We start from the raw sequence: 9100 nt of genomic DNA on the forward strand, positions 1-9100 counted from the left end.
ACGGGAAGTCTCCACTTGTTACTGCTGCTCAACCATGCAGTCCTCACATCCGATAAGCCTCCGAAGTGTGTGCTAGGTGAGAATGAACCTGAGAACACACACAGCGTGAGGTAAAGAGATTGCTCCTTCCATACACACGGATGCTGTGAGAAACTAATTTACTGCACAGGGGGGTGGGCAGATAAACACAACACTGGTTAAATTGGTGATGGATTGCACGTTTTTACATCAATCCAAATCCTATTGTTTATTATGCTCTAGCATTTATGAAATGAGAAATTTCAAAATGAGTCTCGAAACAATGTCCTTGAAGATTTCAGCTGACAGCTCTATTAACAACCTCCCCCATCCCCGAACCTCTGGATCTGAGCATTTCAGAAAAGCTGAAAAGCGGCCATATTGCTGAATTGAGCTAGATGATGACACCACTGTTTTCTGAAGAACTGATTCATGTATGTGTCGAAGAATGGATTCAAATTTGCTTCAAAATTGATGAATTTTGCAACATCAAGCATAGCTACGTTTACATAGTCACTTATTGTTCCAATGATTCTGAACGTAGTAAACATGAATGCTAAATAAAGTGATTGGGTTGATTTGCGAGTTTATTAGGGATGTGACAAGATCTTGTGCCATGAGATCTCGCGATATTAAAATGTGTCATCGAGTGAAAAGCTGTGTTGCGATATCGCCATGATGGAGCGTGAGGGTGAAATTAGCATAGAATATGCCACTGCTACATTTTCAGTCACACACAGTGCAGCAGGAATCACAGTAGTCCCGTCACGTGCGAGTAAGGCGAGATGACTGACAAGACCATGGAAGAGGATTCGTTGCACAACAGAGCCCAAGCGTCTGATAAATGTTTTATCTTGTAGAAAGCATGCTCAGCACCGCCCCTCCCTATACCCAGAGTACACGTGATCGCAAATTCGAAAGCGGAAGTAAAACGAGAGCTCCCTGATGCGCGCAATTTAGGCTACATACAATATCCTGTCTCCCATTATCAAATCTATCTTAGGCTGGGCTGTGTAGTTGTAACCGCCTCTTAGCTCTGGTCTCTGTTTCGGTCTCTGTTTGCACTTTGACTATTGAGAGAGTACTTTGATTATGGTTGCACTTAAAGGGTTAGTTCACCCAAAAATGAAAATTCTGTAATTTATTACTTACCCTCATGTCTTTTCACACCCGTAAGACCTTCGTTAATCTTCTACTTTTGGTTTGGCAAAAAAAAACAAAATAATGACTTATTTAGTGATGGCCGATTGCAAAACAATGCTTCAGAAAGCATCGGAGCATTGTGAATCTGTGTGTCGAATCTGCAGTTCGGAGCGCCAAAGTCACGTGATTTCAGCAGTTTGGCGGTTTGACCCGCGATCCGATTCATGATTCGATACACTGATTCATTTATGCTCTGAATCTTCCTAAAGCAGTGTTTTGAAATCGGCCATCACTAAATAAGTCGTTATTTTGTTGTTTTGCCGCACCAAAACTATTCCCGTCGCTTTATAATATTAATATTGAGCCACTGTACTCACATGAACTGATTTAAATATGCTTTTAGTACCTTTATGGATCTTGACAGAGGAAGTGACATTGCTCCCTATGGAGGCCTCACGGAGCCATCGGATTTCAACTAAAATATCTTAATTTGTGTTCTAAAGGTCTTATGGGTGTGAAACGACATGAGGGTAAGTAGTAAATGACAGAATTTTCATTTTTGGGTGAACTAACCCTTTAATAAGACTAAGAAATCATACAGGAGAGAAGCAAAAATGTATTACAGTGCTTGTATATTATTGTCTTTCGATGCATATGAAAATTCTTACTCAGAAATTAGAACTGAAATGACATTCACTACAAGATGATTAGTTAAAACATTTCAAAATGCAACTGCGGTCTATTTTTCCTGTCACAGATTTTGTCATTGAGGATTTCATAAAATACTGTGCAAAAATCTATTCTCGTTCTCTTGAACCCAATCTCGTGTCTCGTCTCGTCTCGTCAGCTAAGTGTCTCGTCACACCCCTAGCGTTTATATGTCACAAGCTTCAAATCAGAATTGATCTTGACATGCACTCACTGAACAACTATACAGACATTGCTGCTGTTGGTGCTTACTAATCATCCTGCCATTGTCAAATTTTAGTTCAAGGATAAAGAAGATAAATGAAGTGTAGCAAAATAAATTTAATTATTAAATGAAGCGAATTCAGGTAATCCAAAAAAAGGTAAGATAAATGAACAGTGTGCATAGCACAAACAATACCGCTCAATGACTGAAAGGAAATGAGGAACTTGTGATGAACTAAATGACTAACATGTGTGATAATTAATAAATGTCCATGGTAACAAATGACTGGCAGGAAATTAGAACAAAGGAAACAGGTAACGGAAGAGAAACAAACTAAAAGTCCATGAAAATGAAATTAAACAGAGCATAACTGTGGCAACCATCACTTTTTTTCTTTGTTTTAGTAAGCATGCCTAATATCTATCTATTTCATCTATTAGCAGACAACGAGCATATGAAGCTTTGTGTCCTTCTTATATTCTTCAAGTAGCAACAAACCCCCCTGCCCATGCCCAAAACAAGGCATCTGGAGAGTCTAAAGTAAGAACTGCTGGGACAACATTCTCCTGCAGCACTTCATAGACGATAAATGGAATGAGAATTTTAGAATGACACAACATTCATTTTGTACACTTTATACAACAACAGCTCATTCCGTGCATTGTACGTCATTACACCATTTCTGCATCATCGCACATGCACAGAACTTTCAAGTTTTTCCCGACTGTGCCACTAGTTCAATCACAAATGGATTATTAGGGTCTGTGTAAACACAGCTACTAAATTGAATTTTGCTGTGTAACAACACTATTGTCTGCTTATAGCTGAACTGAAATTTATAATTGATGAAATCTGAAATTGAACTGACTTGAGCACAATAATTACGCTATTGTCTTCTGTAGAGCTGCTTTACAGCAGAATTTGAATTTGTTGCATTTTTGATTAGATTTGCATTATCGACTGTTATTTTCATGTTTATTATTTTGAATCTGCTTTAAGAAAAAAAAAAAAAAAAAAATCTGTATTGTATAAAGTGCTTTAAAGGTGACAACACTAGACTATTCCCTACTGATAAAGGGCATAATATTGGCTGACAGACAAAACTTTTCACCTACTGCAGGAATCACCTGATTTGCAGCATATCAGTTGCATGCAAATTATACACCAATCAGGCATAACATTGAAGGTGCCCTAGAACCAGTTTTTACAAGATGTAATATAAGTCTAAGGTGTCCCCTGAATGTGTCTGTGAAGTTTCAGCTCAAAGTACTCCATAGATTTTTTTTTAATACATTTTCTTTAACTGCCTATTTTGGGGCATCATTAACTATGCAGCGATTCAGGCTGCGGCCCCTTTAAATCGCGCGCTCCCTACCCCCTGAGCTCTCGACTATAATACAGTGCATTTACAAAGTTCACACAGCTAATATAACCCTCAAATGGATCTTTACAAGATGTTCGTCATGCATATTGCATGTATGTGTCGGATCATGTGAGTATAGTATTTATTTGGATGTTTACATTTGATTCTGAATGAGTTTGATAGTGCTCCGTGGTTAAAGCTAACATTACACACCGTTGGAGAGATTTATGAAGAATGAAGATGTGTTTATGAATTATACAGACTGCAAGTGTTTAAAAATGAAAATAGCGACAGCTCTCTTGTCTCCGTGAATACAGTAATAAATGATGGTAACTTTAACCAGATTTAACAGTACAGTAGAAAGACAATTCACAGTAGAAAGACAATTCACAAATATCACTAAAAATATCATGTAATCATGGATCATGTCAGTTATTATTGCTCCATCTGCCATTTTTCGCTATTACCACAGAGCAATGGAAGAAGGTGGCCTGGTCTGATGAATTACGTTTTCTTTTGTGTGGAACACATGGCACCAGGATGCACTATAGGAAGAAGGCAAGCCAGTGGAGTCAGTGTGAAGCTTTGGGCAATGGTTTGCTGGGAAACCTTGGGTCCTGCCATCCATGATGTTACTCTGACACGTATCTAAGCATTGTTGCAGACCATGGTGGCCGTGGCCTCTTTCAGCAGGATAATGTGCCCTGCCACAAAACAAAAATTGTTCAGGAATGGTTTGAGGAGCACAACAACGAGTTGGAGGTGTTGAATTGGCCTCCAAATTCCCCAGATCTCAATCCAATCGAGCATCTGTGGGATGTGCTGAACAAACAAGTCCAATCCATGGAAGCCCCACCTCACAACCTACAGGACTTAAAGTATCTGCTGCTAACATCTTTGTGCCAGATACCACAGCACACCTTCAGGGGTCTAGAGGAGTCCATGCCTCGACAGGTGAGGGCTGTTTTGGCAGCAAAAGGGGGGCCAACACAATATTAGGAAGGTGGTCATAATGTTATGCCTGATTGGTGTATATATGGTGCCTTGTCAGTCCGATCAGGTAATTCATGTAATGAACATGAACATAATATTTTAATAAGCAGGGGAAATTTAAACAAATTACCATTCATATGCTTATAGGCTGTGTGTATTTTAAAGGTCCCGTTCTTCGTGATCCCATGTTTCAAACTTTAGTTATGTGTAATGTTGTTGTTAGAGTATAAATAAAATCTGTACAATTTTAAAGCTCAAAGTTCAATGCCAAGCGAGATATTTTATTTAACAGAAGTCGCCTACATCGAATGGCCAGTTTGGACTACATCCCTCTACTTCCTTCTTTAATGACGTCACTAAAACAGTATTTTGACTAACCTCCGCCCACAGGAATACACAAAAAAGGGGGCGTGGTCTTGTTGCGCTCCCACGGAGAAGAGCAAGAGTTGCGTTTGTAGAGTGTGTTTGTCGCTATGTCGTCGAAACGCTGTTATTTTCATCCCGCAGTCCAATCACCTTTGTTTGGCCTTCCCAGGGACGCTGTACTTATAGATCAATGGTTACAATTTATGTTTAACTCGGTTCCCGAAAATTATAATTGTGGTGTCCTTACTGCAATAGTTAATGTTGGACTGCAGTGCACATAATGGCCACAAGAGGGGACTATGTTTATGTATATGGCTGTTTTCCGTATGAGGTACTCGTTCTAAGTGAGTGCTAACGTTGTACATTTTCTGTCGCTGCTTGTGGAGATTAAAGAGTTCAGTCTCTCTGGAATTATTGTCTTTTGTGTTCATTCGGCACAACACCACAATAATCCACATGTAAAACTATGTGCAGCACATGTTATGGTAAGAGGTGTGACCTTTCCGGGCAAGAAGCGCTAAGCTGCTGTCGAATCACAACACAGGAACCGCTGGCACAATCAGAACTCGTTACGTATTTCTGAAGGAGGGACTTCATAGAACAAGGAAGTCATCAGCCCGTTTTTATGACAGTATGACAGCGGTATACAGATAAGTAAATTATGTGAAAAATACTGTGTTTTTTTACACGCGAAACATGAACACATGTTATATTGCACACTGTAAACACAATCAAAGCTTAAAAAAAACATGAAAAACGGGACCTTTAAGAATGTACAGGGAGATTTCAGATATAAAAATGATTACTCTTTAGATAACGTTTTCTCATTAAAATCAGATGATTTGGTATTGATTCAATAGAAAGTGTGGAAATAGCAACATGACAGCAGACACTTCACATTAGTTTAATCTCCAGAGAAGCTCAAAAACCAAAATAAAAGTTTGGTTAAACTTGAACAAATTATTACAAAAAATATATTGTAGTAAAATCTAAAAATAATCATCATCATCATCATCATCATCATCATCATTTATAAAATATTTTTTAAAGATTTATCACAATAAAGATTTCATCATCCATGTTTTCATTTATACAGTAAATACTCTGTTGTGCAGCACTTATATATATATATATATAATATATAATTTGCAAAGGAAATATAAATATGTCTACAAATGAGATGATTTTTAATGCAGTTTTATTGTCCAAATTAATCACCTGTTTATTCTCTTATTTTACAGTAGACATTCTTTGGCATAAAATACAACAATTATTCAGGCTACTTTTTCTATCATCTGTCACTTAGAAATAGACTATTTGGGTTTTGTTATTAAGATGCCACTGGCAAAGAAGTAAGTGACGAGAGAGCGAGAGAGAGAAAAATCTTCCGTATCAAAACAAATTACTTCATGGCTGTCTCTGAGTCCTCATTATGGTGCATATAAGGACTGAGAAAAAAAAAGCTCTCAGTGAACAAAAGGTGTAACATAACGTGCAGCATTCATCAAAACATAATCAGAAAGACATCTATAGTTATCATCTTCTGAGGCATGCAGTATGAAGAAAATAATATTTTACACGTCAGCGGTACACCTCCGTTGAGACGGCACAGAGAGCTTAAAAAACTGGAGTAAACGCTGGCCCCTGGGGCCCATCTGAATGGGCCCTTTCTAGGAAGATTAAATATGGGTTACGGGATGCTGTCAGATGGGCAGCACAGAACTCGCAATACTAAGAGAGACAGTAATTATGACAACCAGCTAGGTGGTTACATTTTGTCACCGCATCCAATGTACAGATGCTTTAGGCAGGTTATTTAGCTCCATTCAGCTAGACAAGAAACTACTGCGCACAACGCCGGCAGTTATTCTTATTGTCTTCTGTCACACGCCAACTCTGCATTATGGGCTTGAATTGAAATTCACTGCACACCACCAGCGAATCAACCAAAGCTGTACATGACACACACAAACGCACATTATTATGAAAACAAGCTTTAACGTTTCACTGTAAATTGATAAATTTAATGAGGTTTCTTGTGCTGGTCCTAATGATCTGATCTTATCATTCAACACTGGAGCGTTTTATTGATAGGGCCCAAGAGCACTTAGTGTTTTTTGCATCTCTGCATCTGAAATCAACAGAAAACCACCAAGCTTTACAAATCATGTCGATTGCATTGAACCATGTTGGCTTGCTAATCTCTTTCCCATTACCTCACAATGCGATTTTTGATTTCTCTTGCTGTGTTTAAAAATAACAAACCATCCATAAGAAGTGTCCCAGCCACATACTGAAATTCAAAGACTGCCTGCTTTTAAAGAAAATTAACAATCCAAGAAAAATTGCTTGGAAACAGGACAGGAAAACTATGCTTGGACCATCATATAAACCGATTATTTTTAACATAGCAATAAAGACTTCAGTGCTGAACCACAATCAAAAGACACTTTGTATAGGAAAATAACTTTTTATGAAGACATTCAAAAACAAAAAAGTAAAAGAGAACATCTAAAGAACATTGTAGGCTGTATGGAAAGCCTATAATGCATTTGCAGCTTTATTTATCAGTAGTGGAACACCAAAGGGTTCGATTCTGGTGAGTTTTAACAGTTCCTTGAATAATGTAGAACAGTTTAAATGTTCAAACAAAGCATATCTAAAAGTGTTCACATGACATAAATGTTTCTGAAAATGACATTGTATTACAATCCGTGTAATGGTGTGGCATATTTTACATGTTTGAACACTGTTAGTGGTTTTATAGTGTTTTGGCTGAAATGATTATGTCAGAGATCAAATCTGAATTAGGAATAACAATTTTATTAAGTAAAAATTATAGAGACAAACAAATTAATTAAGTAATTATTAGTTAATAATAAAATCTAGAGTATTGTATCTAATAGATGAAGATGAAGATCAGAATATAGAGAAATAAGGAACAAAATCAAGACATTTGCAGAATGAAATGAGAGGTAGAAGAGAAGAAGCAGAAGCAGAAGATGCAGAAGAGATGCGAGAAGCAAAAAGAGCAAAGAAAAAGCTAAACTATCAAAGATCCAGTCTGTTTTATACCATAAGCATAGGAAAACTTAAACTTATGTTTTGGTCTAATAAGAAAAGGTCAAACAGACTTATCCAGTATGTCATAGTTGGTGTAACAGCTAGGTCAGAGTGACTGGTCAAATGTCAAAGATCGATGAAAATAGATACAAAAGGTGTTGTTTTGACACCCTTAAGAGAATATTGCAGATCTTGCATTATCTCATGTCTGCAGAAATGGAAACAGACATAGTTTCATACAAAGGTACATCAAGTTCAAATGAGCAATTAATTCTGAAAAAATTGCATCTGCAGTACTTGGCAGGTGTCCAATATCTAACCACAAGTGTGTCAACATGATCTGTCACATTGGAACACTTGAAGACCAATTGAATATAGCAAGCAGACATCTCTTAAAGATAAAAGAAGAATAACCATAAAGGAGTACAATAAAGAGTAAATACTTGAAAATATGATGAGGATTAATATATGGAGTAGGAGTACATGAATATATGAAATCAAAAGTAATATTGATCAATCATAAGCCATAAATGATTAACATGAAATATGAATAAAATGTATTAATATGAATATTGACCATTTTGTATCCACCACACAATCTACAATACTACATGCCTTCGGTCGTTTGATTGATAGTTCATACTTTTTTTCTTTTTTTTAGCAAGTAAATGCCTTTTAGTATATAATTGTAAAAATGTCCACTTTGGTTCATGTCTATTTTTGCTGTGAAATATTTAATGATTTTTAGAAAGAAAATGTAAGAATAACATTTATATTGTTTGTATTTGTCACGATCACCGTCTGCTCCTGTCAGTTTCTCCAGAAACACTACACTTCCCACAATCCTCCCTGCCAGTCACATGTTCACTCCACATCAATCACCTGTTGCCACATACAGCCATTCATGTGGCGGTGGACTATCCGATCCGCTCAGTTCCATCATGCCATTGCATCAGCCTGACGGGACATTGGAATGTTATATTGATCTGGCATTGCAGCTGAGCGCCCCTCCCTTTACTGTGGGTGCCGCGGAGGAACACAACACCTCGCCTCTTCATGTAATGGCTGCCGCTAAGGAGAACTTTCACAAAATGGCGGTCACAACAACACCAAGTCATGTCTCCGCTGATCGCTCAGATCCACGTCATGTCTCCGCTGATCACCCAGAGCCTCGTCACGTCTTTGTTGATCGTCCAGAGCCAAGTCAAGTCCCCGCTGAACGTCCAGAGTCACGTCACGTC

This window comes from Chanodichthys erythropterus, chromosome 1, assembly GCF_024489055.1.
Source record: "Chanodichthys erythropterus isolate Z2021 chromosome 1, ASM2448905v1, whole genome shotgun sequence".
Classification (NCBI taxonomy): Eukaryota; Metazoa; Chordata; class Actinopteri; order Cypriniformes; family Xenocyprididae; genus Chanodichthys; species Chanodichthys erythropterus.